This window comes from Callithrix jacchus, chromosome 14 (assembly GCF_049354715.1).
Source record: "Callithrix jacchus isolate 240 chromosome 14, calJac240_pri, whole genome shotgun sequence".
NCBI classification, from domain to species: domain Eukaryota; kingdom Metazoa; phylum Chordata; class Mammalia; order Primates; family Cebidae; genus Callithrix; species Callithrix jacchus.
This window is the reverse complement of record NC_133515.1, coordinates 60,236,021-60,255,646: the sequence shown is the minus strand read 5'-3', so window position 1 is coordinate 60,255,646 and position 19,626 is coordinate 60,236,021. Positions and strand designations below refer to the sequence as shown.

The window sequence follows — 19,626 nt, the reverse complement described above, 5'->3', positions numbered from 1 at the left end:
GATAATTCAGGACCTTTTAGAGTACTGAATACTCAAAGTAAAATAAATATACCGGAATTTCATTATTTTACATATACTGTATACTGAACTGCCAGAATATTGAGAAAAGGTATTACAATCACTAGTTGAAACCAGGAAGCCAGATTCTGTCATCAAATCCAAATAGCACAGGAAGAGCAGTAAGTGTACATTTATTGACCACCTTTTGTGTGGCAGGAAGGTAATGGATGTTTAGTGATGGATGAAACAGGCATGGATCCTGCTCATGGAGCTTAGAACAAAGCGGGCAGACACAGGAGACTAGCCATGAAGGGCAGAAGCTGAGCAGAAATCAGGAGACAGTGCAGCAAACTCAGATGTAAAAAACAAGGTGGGAGGAAAGGGAGAAGGTCCAAGATAATTGCCCAAAAGGATGTGGGGGGTGCTGGTCTGGAGATGGGTGGATGCATATTATTTAGAAACAAGTAGAAATCTTAATGCACTTTCAAAATATAAGTATAAATTTAGGTGGCGAGTTGTTTTAACAAGATACATGATCCTGGTTTGGGGTAGAGGACAGGAAAGCTCTCAAAAGCATTCTTGGGACAGTGGAGGAAATTAAATTATGGACTCAATAGAAAAATTTTAAAAGAAGAATTATACGAATTTTCTTAGGTGTGATAAATGGCATTATAAGTATAGGAAACAGCACTCTTATTCTCACGAGAGGAATTTTAGTATTTAGGGGGTTGAGTGTTATGATTTGCAACTTGCCTTTGCAAAGTTCAACTACAATGCCAAAAACAAACTTATGGAGAGGGAGGGAGGAAAGGAAAGAAAATAGAGCAAATTTTAACTAGGTGGAATGTGAGCTATTTGATTCTACTATGCTTTATATATATATATATAATTTTTTTGCATATATATGCATGTATATATATGTATGAAAATTTGTATAATAAAAAGTGGGAGGGTCAAAAGATAAGCATCTGTATTAGACCATTTTCACATTGCTGATTCATATACCCAGCATGGGCAATTTACAAAAGAAAGAAGTTTAATGGACTTACAGTTCCATGTGGCTGGGGAGGCCTCACAATCTTGGTGGAAGGCAAGGAGGGGAAAGTCACATCTTACATGGATGGCAGCAGGCAAAGAGACAGCACTTGTACAGGGAAACTCCCATTTTTAAAACCATCAGATCATGTGATACTTATTCACTATCACGAAAACAGCATGGGAAAGACGCACCCCCAGGATTCAGTGATCTCCCACCAGGTTCCTCCAACAACACATGGGATTTATGGGAGCTACAAGATGAGCTGTGGGTGGGGACACGCAGCCAAACCATATCAGCATCCTACTCTCCTTTTGACAATGGATGAGGCAGATGAAAGGAATACCAAGGAGAAAGTGGAAGAATGCAAGGTGTGACTTTGGGCAAATGCTTAACCTCTTTAAACCTGAGTTTTCTTCCTCTGTTTCACAGATAATATCTACATACAGGGGTAATACAAAGATTAAATTAGTTGAAATGTTGTGGTTAAGAGTGGTGGTTCCAAATCTCAAACTGCACTTAGTTACTAAATAACTTTGGGAAAGTTACTTTTGTGCCTCAGTTTCCTTATCAGTAAAACTGACATAATAATAGTGCCTACCACACAGAATTGTGAAACACAGAATTGTTCTAAAGAGCAAAAGTTAGCATGTAGCCAGTATTTGATAAATGTTAGCTCATTATTTTTGCTATTATGGGCTCAGCATCCTAAAAATAGAGAATACCTCTTATTTTCACATGCCCATTGGACATTCACAAAAATTGAGAATTTATTATGCCATTAAAAAACCCTCAATATATTGCAATAAAGTAGAAAGAGTGTGAGCAACATGTTCTGAGAACAGTTCTGTAATCGCTGATGTAAGTTAACTCTCTAAACCAACTCTTGGGTCAAAGGAAATAAATTACAGAACACCTTCAAAATAACAATAATGGAAATCTCATATACTAGAACTTATGGCCTGCAACTAAAAGACTTGTTAGTATTACTTGTTAATAATGATACAAAAATACTGAATAAAATATGAGTAAACAAGATCCACCAACACAATCATGTACCACAACAAAGTGGGGCTAAATCCAACAATTTTGTTTTGGCAAAGTACATCCTTATCACATCCTATGAACCAGGTACTATCATTAGCTCTGTTCAACAGATAAGAAAACTGAGGTACAGAAATATTAAGTAATTTGCAGATGGGGACATAGGAAATGGCAAGGTCAAAAAAATGAACACAGGCAATCTGACCCTAAAGCTCTTCCTTTTAAACTCTATAGGGTAATCTCTGAGCTTTTCTTGGCTACAAAAGAGGGTTAATAATTCTTATCTCTTGTGGTGGACAGGGTAAAATATGGAGCTGGGTGGGGAGAGGCACTGATGCTATCTTTATCTGTTCCTGTATTGTTGAGCTGTTTTAATGAGCATGCATTATTCATGTATTTTTTAATCAAGAAAATGATTTTTAGGGGCCTATAAAAGTACCTGGCACAAAGAGGCTCCCAATAAAAACATAATAATGTCTGAAAGCAAAGTCAGAAGGTCCATTGGACTTAATAGGAATTCATAAGCTCCAGACACTTGGTGAAGAAAAGAAACAAGATAGGGCAATAGCTAGAGGAGAATTCAGGTGAGAGGTTTTTACTTTCAAATGAGAAAGGCTTATACATCCTAAGATAAGGGGTGGGAACAGAAGGAGGGAGAGGGAATTGGTTCAGATAAAGTCCAAGGAATTGGGAGCTGGGGGAAGAGTGGTCCTAAAACCTCCCTAGATGAATTTAATTATTTGAGGAAAGGTTACTAGTGACCAATTGTTGGCAGGCCATGAACAATAGGGCTCCCTGTGGTAACAAAAATTTAAAGGTCACTTTGGAAAATGAAACAGGAATTAAAAGAACTCTATGGCTTTCTTTATCAACCTGGTTCTGGCAATGTGAGAATAGGTTTTCTGAAGAGGAACCAACAGTTTATTTTTCCACTTGTGGGTTACAATGGCAAAATGATTGTTGGCAAAAGAACATCTTTTCAAGCAGCTTCCCTTGGTGTAGGTCAGAGGGGCAACAAGCAGAGTTATTTCTGCATCTGGGAAAAAGGTTCAGAGCTATCTTCCTGGAATCGGCTCTTGTTTCAGAGTCTAAAATAGATGTGAAATACTGTGCTATTTGGGAATCGGGGCCTATTCATGCTAAGCACATCTGCTGGTAGCTGTTGAAATTCAAATAAAGTCCAAGTAATGCTCCCATTAACTTACCAATTTCAAAATTTTAAAATATATGTATACAAAACCTACACCCCAGTTGCTGTCCCTACCTAAGACACAATATGGAAAACCTTGATTTTCTGCCAGCCATAGCTGCTTTGAACCTGAGCGACAACATTTAATTCCTTTAAAAATGCCCCTCCCTCCCCACCTGAGCTTTTCAACTGAGATTCATTTTCAAACGTTTAAATACGAACTATAGCAAATAATTCTAAATTTTGATTTTGATTATTTGACGGCCTTTAGTAGCTGCAATGAGGTCATTGGACTACTAAAGTCATAAAGTCAGAATTGAAGAAATGCATTTCCTTCTTGTCATCTCTCCATGTTTAGTAAATACCTTTTTTTTTTTAACTTAGGCGTGATGATTAAGGAAACTTGGTTGATTTATTTATACACTATTGCACTCCGTAAAGTATTCAAAGTGTCTTTTAAAAGGCAAACACAGGACATCAAATTAAGGGAACTTGCCTTTTTAAATTAAACCATGACTTTCTTATAGTGATCAACCAATGTATAGAAAGAAGTAGAACTGGCTGGGCACAGTGACCGACACCTGTAGTCCCAGCACTTTGGAAGGCTGAGGCAGGAGGATCATTTGAGCTCAGGAGTTCAAAAACAGCCTGAGCAACATAGTGAGACCCAGTCTCTACCAAAAAAAAAAATTAGCTGGGAGTAGTGGCATGGACCTGGACTCCCAACTACTTGGGGGCTGAGGTGGGAGAATGCCTGAGCCCCGGAGGTTGAGGCTGCAGGGAGCCATGTTGGCACCACTGTACTCCAGTCTGGTGCAAGACCCTGTCTCAAAAACAAAACAAAACAAAATAGAAAAATTATTTTAAGGTTGTTAATTTTTCTTTTTTTCTTATTAAAAATTTGAAAGGTATTTAAGTGACATATTCATGTCAAAACCTGAGAGTTTACAATGTTATAAGTAGGTAGCACACTAAGCACATTACATGAATTACCTCATAATTACCAGACAAAGTTCTTCTCATCATTTCCATCTTACTTATGAATGTAGTCAAGGCTTACAAATAAGTAATTTGTCCAAGGTCACACACTGACCCAGGACTGAAACTGTGCCTGTTATTCAAGTTATTAACTCTTTTTATTTTTATAATTATATGTAGAGACAGGATCTCACTATGTTGCCCAGGCTGGTCTTGAACTCCTGGCCTTAAGTGATCCTCCCATGTTGGCCTCCCAAAGTGCTGGGATTATAGGCATGAGACACTTTGTCCAGCCCAAGCTATTAACTCTTAATCTAAATGATTGTTTTTACATGAGAAACAGTAAAGGAGAAGGCAAGGGATGATAAAGAGGATATTGAAATAGGAATTGCATACAAGAAATAAATTCACAGTTAAAAGATGAAGACCTTTATCTAAATCCAGGCAAACCTTAAAAAGAATTGTGATAAGAATAAAGAATCAGGAAGGAGGAAGAGAAACTGATGACACTGATATCTCAGAATAAGACTCTGTTTTCACTTTTGTGTTCTGGCCACTGACTGACCCGATCCAACCAGTGACTCATGAGTCAACCAGTGTGTCCTGTGGCCCCCTACCCAGAGGAGGACTCAGGACACTGGGACCATTTTCCATACCCTTATGATTTCATCCCAAATCAGTCAGTGGCAACCATTCCCTAGCCTGCTGCGAACCAAATTATCCATAAAAACCCTCACCTCTTAGTTACTGGGAAGACTGATAGGAGTGTTAACTCCAGTCCTTCCACTTGGCAGCCTTGCATTAATAAAACTCTTTAACTGCAATATCACGGCCTCAGTAAAGTGGTTTTGCCTGTGTCTTCCCCTCTCCCCGCCCCTCCCCCCTGCCCTGCCGCCGCCTTTTTTGTTGCAATTTCAAATAAGATTTCTTCTCTTTTTATTAAACTGGTAGTTACCACAATAAAGAAGTCCCCTAACTATGGTAAATTCACTATAAACCTAGTCACTTTGATAAACTCACATAGGCTAATAAACAGATTTCTTAGGATTTTCAGACATGCAATGCTTTTGGCAAATAATCATCGTTTTATCTCACGCTTTAATGTATCATTCTACTGTCACAAAGTGGATGCAGTTGCCATTACTCATATATTAGAAAGAGTGCTAGGCTGGAGAGGCAGGAAACTTGCGTGTTACTTTCAGTTCCTCATCTGAAGAAGCCATTGATGAAGCACCTTCTCTTGCTTCATGGATCAAGCACCATGCTAGGCCCTTCATATCAGCCATCTTGCCTAAGGCTGAGAACAAGCCTACCAAGTATACAATTATTAAGTATCAGCATTGAGGAAACTGCAGTTTAGCAGATGTAGGCTGACCCTGTAGGCCCCAAGAAGCAATAAAAAATGGAACACTGAGGGGCCTAACTATGGTGGTCTGTGTATGAAAGGGTGTGGGTCTGTGGCTTTGGGCTCCTGTGACCTGGCAGGTTTATCTCTACCCAGGAGCTGCATTGACCATCAACTTTGAGGAACCAGGGAGGGATCTCAGAGCTGAATCCACTCATGTGCATCTGTATCTTGTGCATATGCTTTGCACTTCCTGTTTCTGGGTCATAGTAAGTCTTAAGTGAAAGCAATCCTGAAGGTAGTTTATGTTATTTTCATCTGCCCTCCAAACCCATCAGCCCTTTGAGGTTAGGTAATTTATCTCAGATCTTAGAAATAGCAAATTTTAGAGTAAGTGGCTTCCTTCACAACCAGTGGTCTTTCCATTGTACCAATGATGTCCTCATCTGAATATAAAAGAGTCAGATGAGATGATCCAATTTTGACAGGCTGAGTGTTCTTGAATATGTATTACATAAATCTTGTCTTTTCTTCAAGATTGCAAATCTCTCAGACAGAGGCTATACTTTCCCATCCTTGAGTTGCTCATATTGCTTTGCACATAAGTAGTACTCAAAAATATTTGTTGATGTAGAATGAATGAATGAGGCCAAGACAGCAGTCTTAATGCTTTTCCTACAAGACTTTCAATGCTAGAGTACAAGTTCATGTGGTAGCTCCTAAAAATCTCATTTCACATTTCAAATGTGGAATCTTCTATAAAGACCGCATTTGTCATGAGCCTTTTCACAAGAAGATGTTGAGTACCGGGTCAGCTTGTTTTCAAAGAATTGGGGTTAGGAAAGCAGGAAACTAGGAAGGATCAAGATGGGAACAGTGGTAGGCAGGCTTTTCTCTAGCAAAGTTGTTTAGGTTATTTTTATCTTTGTGCTGCTGTTACAGCAACAATTTAAGAAAAATGAGTTTTCAAATTTAATAAACTAGAGTCTGTCCAAACCCAGTTTTGAACAAATGACAAACTATGACGCACATGCGTTAACGTTTCTGTTTGGGTATGCAATGGGAAACTAAGTCTTGCATTCTCGTCTTTAAACATACGATGTTTTAAATGCTTCCTTAGAAAATACAGTACAATACTAGTACATTAATTGAGTGTTCTTTGTTATGCCAAAAAGTCCAAAGGAAGCCACACAGCCCCAGGAGGGATAGAATCTATACATTTTGTAATTACTGTTTTTAAACTTAAAATCTCATCAAAGTCGTTAGTTAACATTTCTAAACTTCTTTTGTTTTTTGAGACAGAGTCTGGATCTGTTGCCCAGGCTGGAGTGCAGTGGCATGGTCTCTCCCCACTGCAACCTCTGCCTCCCAAGTTCAAGCAATTCTCCTGCCTCAGCCTCCCAAGTAGCTGAGATTACAGGTACCCACTCCCTCGCCTGGCTAATTTTTTTGTATTTTTTAGTAGAGACAGGATTTCACCATGTTGGCCAGGCTGGTCTCAAACTCCTGACGTCAGGTGATCTGCCCGTCTCAGCCTCCCAAAGTGCTGGGATTACAGGCGTGAGCCACCACACATGGCCGCATTTCTAAACTTTGTCCGAATAATTCCGAGCAGATATTCCAGCAAGCTTCCTGCCCTCCACCTCATCCCAGCCAAAGCTGAGAGAGAGGGAAGACCTATACTACCAATAGTTACAACCGTTATTTTTGGAATTAAAAACAGGAATTTGCACCATGCACGGTGTCTCTCGTTTGTCTCTTGAGCTTCTCAAAAACCACCATTATATTGAGACTATAAAATTGTTCTCTAGGTTGGGCAAGATGGCTTATGCCTGATAAAGACATGCCCGAGACTGGGCAATTTACAAAAGAAGGAGGTTTATAATGGACTTACACTTCCACGTGGCTGGGGAAGCCTCATAATTATGGTGGAAGGCAAGGAGGAACAAGTCCCATCTTACGTAGATGGCAGCAGGCAAATGAGTACTTGGGCAGGAAAACTCCTCTTTATAATAGCCATCAGATCTCGTGAGACTTACCATCACGAGAACAGTGCAGGAAAGATTAGCCTCTATAATTCATTTGCCTCCCACCGGGTTCCTCGGGACACATGGGAATTGTGGGAGTTACAATTCAAAATGAGATTTGGTTGGGGACACCATATCAGCTGTAATCCCTGCACAGCCAAACCATATCAGCTGTAATCCCTGCACTTTGAGAGGCTGAGGTGGGAGGATTGCTTGAGCCCTGGAGTTTAAGACCGGCCTGGGCAACATGGTAAGATCTCCATTTCTACAAAATGTAATAAAAATTAGCCAGGTATGGTGGTACACACCTGTGGTCCCAGCTAGTGGGAGGATCACTTGAGCCTGGAGGTCAGGGCTGCAGTAAGCCATGTTCATGCCACTGCACCCAGGCTGGGTGACAGAGCGAGACTGTCTCAAAAAAAAAAAAAAAAAAAATCTCTGAAATGAAAAGAAAAATCTGGGGAAATGAAACTAGTTTTTGGTTGCAAATCACTTAACCTTAGAATGACAAAGATTTTAACTAAGTTTTTATATAGGCCAGGCATGGTGGCTCATGCCTGTAATCCCAGCACTTTGGGAGGCCAAGGCAGGTGGATCAACTGAGGTCAACAGTTTGAGACCAGCCTGACCAACGTAGAGAAACCCTGTCTCTACTAAAAATATAAAAATTAACAGGGCATGGTGGTGCATGCCTGTAATCCCAGCTACTCGGGAGGCTGAAGCAGGAGAATCGCTTGAACTTGGGAGGCGGAGATTGTGTGAACACGGGAGGCAAAGACTGCATGAGCTGAGATCCCGCCATTGCACTCCAGCCTGGGCAACAAGAGCAAAACTTAAAAAAAAAAAAAAAGTTTTTATATAAAGGAAAGCATAGGGGTAAAGCCATAGGGAATCAAACTTTTATGAGCCACAGTATTTGCAAGAAGAGAAAACATTACATAAGTCATGAACAGTTTCTCCAACATGGATACAAAGGAGAATGAGGTAATAGCAGCTGCAGTTTTGGGCTACCACATTAAAAAGTGCTGCTTTCAATATCATTTAACTAAACCAAAATATGCAGTTCAAACTCACATAGCTCAAAATATTCAGTTCAACCTGAGATGGTTCTGAATTCTCTAGGCCATCTTCAGGCTTCTAAATATTATTTTTAAGTTCTGTGTAAGGTAAGGTATAGAAGAAAACAGAACGTCCTTGCCTCGGTAACTTTGGGTTTAATAAATTCCCCAATAAGACTTATTTGGACCATAAGTTAAATGATCCATTGCTACTGGATGACCATACTGAGGCTGCTTTTCTGTATTTATTCAAGTTCGGTTTCATGTAAACCCTTAAATTGTATGAATTCAACTGTAATTTCTAAAGGAGCCAAACTACTATGGACCTAAATTTGAGTATACTTTTCCAGAAACAGCTGACTATTTAGGTCCCATTATCTGTACTGTATCTCACTGTCTTATTCTCAACCACAGGAAACTGAGGATTGGCTATTGACTATTGGAAATGGGCTATTTCATAGAGGTAAAAATTGCATCCGTGTGTTTTCAACAGTCTTTAATTTTGAAAGAGAAATAGTACCACTTGACTATTTCTAGCTTCTGGTATTAGGTCAGGAGAGAAAACATTTCTTTAAAACCTTTTCCATAAAATCAGGGAATAATTTAGGAATTATTCTAGTATCTTTTCTAGGGGAAACATTCTAGTGTTTTATTTCAGCACCCTCAGGGAAGTGCTTCCCAAGGCTCTCACAAGGAAGAAACTGATAGAATCGAAGCTGATCCACACTGATAACTAACAGTTTCCTTTCTAAGGAACATCAAGCATAGAGAAATGATTAAGCATTTTTATAGAATCTAACATATTAAGTGAATTACATTTAGGTGAATTTGGAAAGTCAGCATGTATTGTTTCATAATGAACATCCAAGCCCTGCTCGATTTGCCTAATGGACTATTTGATAAGGGCAAAATACGTTCTGATTTAATATAACTTCTAATTAATATAATTTCTATTAATTTCTATAGCTAATATTTAGTTAAAATGTAACATTAAGCATATCCCTAACTATATGTATGATAATCGTTTACAAAGCAATTGCTATGGGTTTTATATTTACATGTATATATCATACATCTTTTTTTCTGGAAAAAAATTGAAACTAGAACTTAAATAGCTGACATGTTTATCCTTTCTATCCTTGTTAGGAAAAATTCCTTTAAAAAGGTTACAATTATTACTGTCCCTGGTATACTCCTTATGCTTAATTTTCAGTCCTCTAATCCATCCTTTACCTTGATTTTTTTTATCCCAAAATACAACTCCATCCATGTCTTTACAGAAAAAGTAGAAACCCTTAGCAAGCTGTGCAATACCCTTCCCCATCTGGCCATCGTCCCAACAGCATATTTTAGTTCATAAGAGTCTCTCCCTCAAAATTTCTGGTGTCTCAATGTTGTTAGTTTAGGTATTTCAGACAGCATTCTTCTTTGTTCATTAAACATCCTATATACATTAGTCTAACAGTTGTCAATGTTGTAACATTTATTTGCACACTGGGGGGAAAATTACTCTTTGCATTACCATGATAGAGTTGCTAAACCCAATGAGAAGACTCAATACCATGGGTAAAATCTTCCATAGTATTTAACTCTGGGCGTCACTACCTTCCAGCTAGAGAAACTGTCAATAAAATTTCAGCATTTATTATAATGACTTTGACTTTGATCATGAAAGCCACATTTTATCTTCTTTGTGTTCAGATTTTTCTTTCACACACACACACACACACACACACACAAAACTGTTTTTGTTTCCTTAGGTACTTTCTCAAACCCTTTCATAATCTTTTGTAAATTTTAAATTAGTATTTACTGGAGAAATTTGAAAATAAGTAAAGAAAAAAGGAAAGAATGACTGCCATTCTTATTTCATGGGGTAACCACTATTATCCCTTTGAGGCATATTTCCCAAATATTTTCCTGTCCGTATATTATTTTCTCACAAAATTGGGGTCATATTCTACATCCTGTTTTGCAACTGGCTTTTAAAAAACATGAATACCATATTACAAGCATCTTTATATATTAGTAAAAATTCATCTTCATAACTGTAATGGCTGTTATTTCCACATATGGAAATAACATATAAAAATTCCTATTAGACATTTAAATTGCTTGAAATACTTTCCTGTTACATACTATGCTGTAATGACCATTCTTGAGGCAAAGTCTTCTTCTACAACCTTGATTATTAGGATAGAATTTTAGGAGCAGAATCACTGAATCAAAGTACATGCTCATTTTATTTGTTTATTTAATAAGGCAACACAGGCAAGATGTACAAAAATTCAAAAGGAACAATGGGAGATTCAGTGGCAAATAACTCTCCCTCCTTCCTTTTCCCTTCTGGGGGACACCTACTTTTAATAGTTTCCATTTATTTTTCCAGAGATATTTAATGCATTTATACACACATACACACCCCAATCCCTTAATATCTCCATTAATAAATTAGTCAAATGATTTCAGTGATGAAATTTGTTTTATAATTTCACATGCTAGATAATCATAGGCGCCAAGCTTTCTATAATTAGGCAACATTCATTATTTCAGTTCTATATTTCTTCATTTAGATTTTACCTTTATGAAATAATACATTACTTGTCATCTACCATGGTATTTTTATCTTCATTGGAAACCTTAAAAACATTTTATTATAGGAAGTTTCAAACGTACCCGAAAATAGAATAATACAATGAACCCCCAAGTCTCCAACTACTATGCACATTTTAAGTCCTTTAAAGAACAATGCCAAGTTTTTCTCTATGAAAAGTTTTTAGTGACTTTTACTCCTCTATCCAATGTATGAGACTTACCCTATCTTCATTTCTTGTGTTGAATTTTATAGCTGCTGAAGCCAATGTTATACGTGTATCTTTTTTAGCAAGAATAACTTGGTGGTAGGAATAGAAAATGATAGAAAAAGTAAAGTATAGTAACTTGTTGTACTGTGACAATAGATTTCATCTGACATGGTAATGCCAATTAAGTTGGCATTGTTTTCTGGTTCAGTGAGTTTGGAATAATTATGAGAATATATTCAGAGTCTGTGGGGAAAATTGCTAGGCTTGATTAGCAATACCTATCATTGGAAAAGTAGAGAATTGTTGGCTTTGATGATATACATCGTGTGCTGATTCTGCTTTAGCTTATAGGCATAACAGCATACTTTTTTTTAAAAAAACCATTCTATTGCTTAGTAGTCATAAAAATCAGTTTGGTTTATTTAAAAGTTTCATAATTAAACATACCTCCTTACCTATAGGTTTCCATTGCCAGATATTATATTGACAACTTTTCTTAAAAATAATTTGCTTTTTTGAAAGGAACTAAATAATGTCAGTATAGGTAAAGAAGGTGTTGCTGTACCATCATTAGGGAAACATGTGCTGAGGTTGTGTTCTTAGAAACAAGGAAGAATGACATTTGTCTAGTCACAGAGCTCGGTGGCTCCATGCAGGGCCGTGAATTTGTTGACATCTGTGATGTGGTGTATAGTCATAGAACAGAGAAGCTAACTGACCCACGATAAATTAAACCCCAAATCTTACCACTTTTAATGCCACATTTAAATTTTCCAAACTAATCAACCACAACAAAGGTATATTTAAAAACTAATATAAAGTATATCAAGAATTTAAGAACTGCTGTTTTGTGAACCTGTGGAATGGTAGATCTGGAAGACATCATGGAGATCATTTAGACCAGGAACTTGCGAACTTCAGCCAGTGGGCCACATCCAACCCACTTCTTGTTTTTGTAAATCAAGTTGTACTGGAATACTGCCAGGCTCATTTGTTTACATATTGTCTGTGGCTGCTTGTGCACAATTGAGTAAATGCAACAAGGCTATATGGACTACAAGCCTAACACACTTACTGAGGCTATATGAACCACAAAGCCTAACACATTTGCTATCTGGCCCTTTATTGAAAAAGTTTGCCAACTCCTGATTTTAACCGACTTTTCATTTTAGAGTTATGAAAATTAGAAATCAGAGGTTGTGTAACTTGTTTGGGATAATTCTATCGCCTGAGGGAACAGCCAACAGAATTCCCAGAACTCCCAATGGCAGGATCCAGAGCTGCAGTCTCAAGATTTCTGCATGATAGAGAGCATTTTCACATCTTCTGGAAGTCGTACTCTACCTTGTCAGCAGGCTGCCTCTACCTCCCTCCCCACTTCACACACTTACTGCAGTGAAGACAAAATGAATACATGGATGGAAACTCTTCTGTACTCAGAGAACACTTCTCACATTCCTTCATCATTCCATTTATTATGCAGAATTGTAATCATTTGCCTTTCCCACTAGAATATGAGCGCATTGGGGACAGGGACCATGCCATATTTGTCTTTGTAGCCCAGATGCTTAGCACAGATTACAGAATAGATACCTATTACATATTTGTAAATGGTTAGCCTTTGCCACCTTATCTTCTTCTGTGACCATCTTAAGATAAACTTCAACTACAGTGAAGATAAATGCAAGTCATGGTTTGCAATTTTCATCATTCCTGACCAAGACCCACCACTGAGACCCAACAACAGAAGATATCCAGAGCCAAACACCATGACAGCAAGGACACAAATCTGTTTTCTTCATTGCACCTACTAAAGAATGCCCCCAAGCCTCCAAGGCAATCTTGACCTGCATTTCTGGCAAACAGACAAGAACCTGATATAAGTCAGGGATAATAAGAGTGAAGAAGAGAGAGATAGGAAAAATTATTAAAATTAAGAGGACGTCATGGTTGATTGTCCAGGGGAAGCTGAATGTCTGTGACTGCCCAGTTTCTGCCAAGTTTCAGAATGCAGCAGGAAGAGCACATTGGGTGAGGGAGGTGTGGGTAGGCGGGGGCATAAGGGTGGAGGCAGATAGGGAACAAGGGGGGAGATTCAGTAGGTAATGGTATATGAACCTATAGCTTTCATACTAAATGTGGGTCCAGATGAAGTCATTCAGAGAGTAGATCAAGGTTAAGAGAACTCGAAATTAAGCCTAGAGATCACTAAAAGGATTGAACAAAGTAAAAAGGAACTCCCACTTAGAAGGATTAATTAGAGATACAGGAGGGAAGCAAAAGGGTAGTGTCCCAAAAGCCTTGGACAGAGAAAAGGAGAAATGTCAAGTAAGATGGCAACACAATATATGCTTTTCATTTAGCAGTTTGGAGGTCTGTGACAACCTTCCTGAGAGCCGCTTTAGTGGAGAGGTGGGCTTGGAACCCTGATTCAATGGGTTGAAGAGTTAGTGAGAAGTTGGGAAGAGACATTGAGTATATTTTACTCTTAAGAAACTTAATTGATAGGAAGGAGAAATGAGATGGTAACTGGAAGGTAGGTTTATATTCTACTGAGTGGTTAGCATCATTGATTTGTGAATTCTTTGAAGAGAATCTACCAGATGTCAGAATCATAGAGGGGAGGTGTATAAAAGCAAGGCACGAAAGAAAACATCACCAAGAAGAAGAGGAATTGATCTCTATGAGGCTAGGTCTTTTCGCTTATAAATGGAAACAATAATGCCTTCCTCAGAGAGAAGTTGGGGGTTTAAATAACCTAATTTAAAACATTTTGAAAATAGCAAACAACTATTCAAAACTATTCTGTGTATTATCAACTCCAGTTGATTACCTTGACTCAGTACCTGATTAGTCTCAATCTTAGAGTCCAGTTATGATTACCCTTGTCATTGTAGCTCAGAAACCAGAGATAAATTTCCTTTATCTGACAATGGGACATATTCTGATGCCTTGGATGCCAGATAATTCTTATCTACTTAATTCAGTTATCAAATTAAGTAACATATTTAAAGCAAATCAGTGGTGCTGCCACAGTGCACATGCACAGTCAGTGGATGTTATAGGGGATACAAATGTCTCTGTCAGTAAACTAAGGGGTGCAAGTTACTAGCCTACAGGATGATGCCCAGGACAGGTAAAGATGGGCTGATGTTGGGCTAGACCAGACTTCAGTCTAGTAAGACTTCCCATCTGGTTAGAATTATAGTAGCAAAGATATCACGTGGAAATCACGACAGCTAGGGTCTGGCGAAACCCTTTTGCTCAATTTTCGGTGCTGTGGAAATTCATTCTAGGCTCTGGTATTATGCAGTAAAATTCAAAAGCCAAAATCAAAACCTTACTCTTGTAAAGGAGGGTGCTACAACTCTTGGTGAGAGAACTAGGAAGGAGGTCTTGATTATGGGACCATTTTCTAAGGAATTAAATATAGGCTGTAGCAACATAGATCGTAGATGATTATGAAAAATGCTTTACCAAGTTTCACTTTTTTTCATTACACAAATTCAATTTGTTTGAACAGGATTTTTAAAATAGCAATTATACCCTACCAGCTAATAATTTTTTTTAGAATGAATGAGTTATAACAGAAGTAAGCAACACAATTAGCAAGCAGCATTACTGTTTATTTTCATGTATACACTTACTTATTTATATCCTGCGTTCTTCCACAAAGAAGCTGAAGTGACTGTTGCTATTCATTTCATATGTTGTTATTAATAATTCATTACCCAGGAGACACCAGTTCTCTTGGTAGTGAAATAAATGTTAATTTATTTTTTGCCTCAAACATTTGACTCAAAAGTAATTAAAATCTCTCATGAAGTAACAACAGAAGAATATACAAGTTCTCCAAATCATTCAAAGAATAAAAATATTATTTATTCCTATTATCTGTTGGGGTTAGGAATTGGGGACCTTAAATAAAATAACTCAAACAACAAATGACCACTAAATCCCACCATCACAGACGATGGGAAACTAAAATCAGCTTTAACTCTTTCAGACAATTTCCAACCTCCCATCCACTCCTCATTTGTGTCCTTGCCCTTCTCCACACTTTGTTTGGCTCTGCTTTAAGCAGATGGCCCTGGTGGTCAAATGTCAAGATCCTGAAACTAATTCTGACCTGCAACACAGTTCTGCTGGATTTGATCTTAGTTCAGGTCACATGCTTTTCCCCATCTATTCCTATGAATGTTTAAGAAAAAGCACCAAATACTTATGCACTTCCTCATTAATATAACAAAAACATTTGGCTTGCTCTTACATGGTTAACCTACTACACTTAACCACTCACTCTCGGGGAAATCACTAGAAACAAAGATTTAATGGATGAAAACACTAGTCTAGTGACAATCTTTTCTGATGGAAATTGCTTAGAAGTTTTTTCTTAAATATGAAAGTAGAGCTCCGTGACGTAATTAAATGCTGATTATCCTCTATATGGATATATTCACAGGTAGCTATGTGTATACTCGTATATGCACAGGAAAGGTGTGAAAGAATACACCTTCAAAAAGTGGCCATATCTAAGAGTGTGACTGGGAGATGAGAAAGGAGAGCTTTCACTTCCTGCTTCCTATACGTATATCCTGTCCGAAGTTTTACAGTGATCAAATAGTTTACTAATAATTCATTATTTAAATAATAATTTAAATAAAAATAATTATTTCTAACATTCACAAATTAAAGATGATAGCATGGTTGATTTAAAATCTTTTCTAGATTTTGCATAGTGGTGTTTTGAATACAGTGATTTATGACACATTTTGGGCTTTATTCTACTGTACAAATGATTGAAAATAAACAAAAAGATGAAACCTATACCAATTATCATACATAGGCAATTCCTGTTAGATATGAATATCTTGCCTCAAGATTTTGATTGAAGAGTTCTAATTTAGTCCTACCTCTGTGACTAGGATTATAACCTTTTAATATTTTTACCAAGATCTTATACAAATCACCCATTCAACAAGCAACTCATGGAACACCTTGTCAGCCACTGGGCTGGGCATGGAGTGTTGTATGAGCTAGCTTTTACTGCATGCTGACCATGCCCCAGGACTGTGTGTGGTGCTTTACATGTATTAACTCCTTTCATCTTCCCAACACTTCTGTAAGGTAGAAATATTATTTAACCCATTTTATTCAGATGAAGACACCAATTCATAGAATCCCAGAGGTCTGGCTCTGACTCAATAGCTCATGGTTTTAAACCATGATTTCATAGTGCCTTCTGGATCCTAAAGCAGATGTAATCTAGTAGGAGACATTTTACAAATTTAAGGATATTTTAACAATTGGAAAAACTTGAATTTCTAACAATAGGAAGTTGATTAAGTATAGTGGACTCTACCCATACAATGAAAGACCTAAGAAGCATTTAAAATGATGATGTAGATACTTATCCACTAACATTAAAAAACTATATTTGGCCTGGCATGGTAGCTCACACCTGTAATCCCAGCACTTTGGGAGGCCGAGGCCAGAGGATTACCTGAGGTCAGACGTTCAAGACCAGCCTGGCCAACATGGTGAAACCCCATCTCTACTAAAAATACAAAAGTTAACTGGGTGTCATGGCAGGCATCTGTAATCCCAGCTACTCTCAAAGCTGACGCAGGAGAATTGTTTGAACCCAGGAGGTAGAGGTTGCAGTGAGCTGAAATCATGCCACCACACTCCAGCCTGAGCAACAACTATCTTTACATTAAGTGGAAAAGATTATAACAGTTCTTATAATGTGATTTAAACTTTGTAAAAGAAAAGTCATATAATTAAAAGCCAAAGCCAGATTCATAAAAAGCATCTACATGTTTGTAGTCCAAAGCAGGCTCCATAAATGATTCAGGTCAGAATACTGGGGAGCACTTCACTTGTCTCCTCAACATACAGCCCCAGGCATCCACCACCAGTTAATCCGAGGTAGCCCTCAAGAAAATTCTCTTTGCCTTTTGAGCATTTGCTGCCCACAATTCCACTGCTAGAATCTATTCATCTCGTATTTCTTCTTGGTCTCATTCTTATCTCATTTCATTCTCCTGTCTAAACTCCGTGTCTCTCCTTTTTGTACACTATTCTTGTCACTCAGTTGTACCCTGGATCCTGGTGTGCTCCTTCTGTTACTGCTCTCTTCCACATCATCACCTTTTCCTTTTCTATCCCATCATTCCCACAAGCACACAAATGTGCTCTTATGGCCACAATTATTTTTTAAAGGTTTTCTCTAAATCTAGATCATCTCTCGCCCCTTATAGCACATCTCCTTGATAAAGCTATGTTGACTGTTTCTACTTTCTCTCCTGCCTATTTTTTCTCTTCATTCTCTCCCAGCAGGCTTTGCTTTCTACCTCTCCATTGTAACCAGGCTCAGCTAGTCTCCTTGACTTCCAACTTGCCAAATCCAGTGATCAGTTCTCTAGCCTGTGTTACTCAAACATTCAGCAGCCCATGAGACTGTTGAGACTCCCTTCTTGAAATACTTTCTTTGCTGAGTATCTTAGTTTCTTCATGCACCTGTAACAGAATACTGTAGACTGGGTAATTTATAAACAGCATAAATTTACGCTCATAGGTCTGGAGGCTGGGAAGTTCAAGATCAAGGCACTAGCAGATTCAGTGTCTGGTGACAGCTCCTTTCTGCTTCAAAGATTTTGCCTTCTAGCTGTGCCCTCACGTGGTTGAAGAGGCTGATAAGCTCCTTTGGGCCCTTTTTTATAAGGGCGCTCTTCCTATTTATGAGGGCTCCACCCTCATGACCTAATCATCTCCTAAAGCCCTATCTCTTAATACCAACACATTAGGAATTAGATTTCAACATACAAATTTTGGGAGGACACAAACATTCAGACCATAGCACTGGGTTTCTAGGACACCACAGTCTCCTGGCTTTCCTTCTGCCTCACCCACTGCATCTTCTCAGCCTATTCTGCTGGATGCTCCTCTTGCTGACCACTTATCTTCTGTTCCCATTTATTCCCAGGTATTGCCATCTAGCCCTGTGGCATTAAATATCATCTATAGGCCAATCAGTTCCCAATTTATAATTCCAGTTTCAATCTCTCCCCTAAATTCCATTAACTTGGGTGTCTAAAAAGCATCTCATGCTTACCGTGTCCAAAACAGAACACTCAGTTTCCACCCTGTGGCTGAGACTGCTAGCTGCCCTCCAGTAACCATCCTCTCCTTCTATTGTAATACACGTGATTTTACTGGGCACATAGCCACTCAGAATAAAGCCTACACTAATAACATTTCAGTCTCTTTTGTAGCTGAGTTTCTGGTCAATGAGATGTGATCAGAAATATCATGTAGCACCTGCTAGAAAAACTTTTAACATGCTGCAAATATACATCTTTTTCCTCCTCTTTGCCTTTCTTCCTTCCTGCTGCTTGGAATACACATGTGATAGTTGGAACTTTCGCGTCCATCTTGGGTGATGAGAATGGAGGACGACATCCTAGAAACGGGAATGGTGATTCGGAAAGGTTTCTGAAGGTATGGAGTTGTCTTACCTGCTCTGGACTGCCCACCTTCAGGCTTCCTTTATGTGATAAAGGAATACAGATGCTCTTCAATTTATGATAGGGTTATGTACCAGTAAACCCATTGCAAGTTGAAAATATTGTGTCAGAAATGCATTTAATACACCTAACCTACTGAATATCATAGCTTAGCCTAGCCTACCTTAAATGTCCGCAGGGCCAGGCACAGTGGCTTACACCTATAATCCCAGCACTTTGGGAGGCCAAGATGGGAGGGTTTCTTGAGCCCAGGCATTCAAGACCAACCCTACAGTTGGGCTAAACTATTTGGCAACACACCACACTGTAGAGTAGCCATTGTTTACCCTTGTGATCTGGGAGTTGTGGTTTGCTGCTGCTGCCCAGCATTGTGAGAGAGCATTGTAATGCATATTGCTAGCCTGGAAGAAGATCAAAATTCAACATTCAAAGATTTCTACTAAATGCTTAACACGTTAGCACCATCAGAAAGTCAAAAAATTGTGAGTTAGAATGGTTTAATTCAGGGACTCTCCGTAAACTACCTTGGTCAAGCCACTATTACTATGCTTCAAAGCTGAATCTAACCCTAACTAATACAGTCATCTCTATCAGAGAACGATCCTCTTTTCACATA

At 38.4% G+C, this 19,626-nt stretch overlaps 1 protein-coding gene across 2 annotated transcripts in view; it reads left to right on the top strand.

Annotated features, from left to right (window-relative positions):
- The window catches only part of ACYP2 (acylphosphatase 2), a 199,011-nt gene that overhangs the window by 160,284 nt on the left and 19,101 nt on the right, over nt 1-19,626 (top strand). The gene's annotated exons all lie outside the window — the stretch shown is intronic.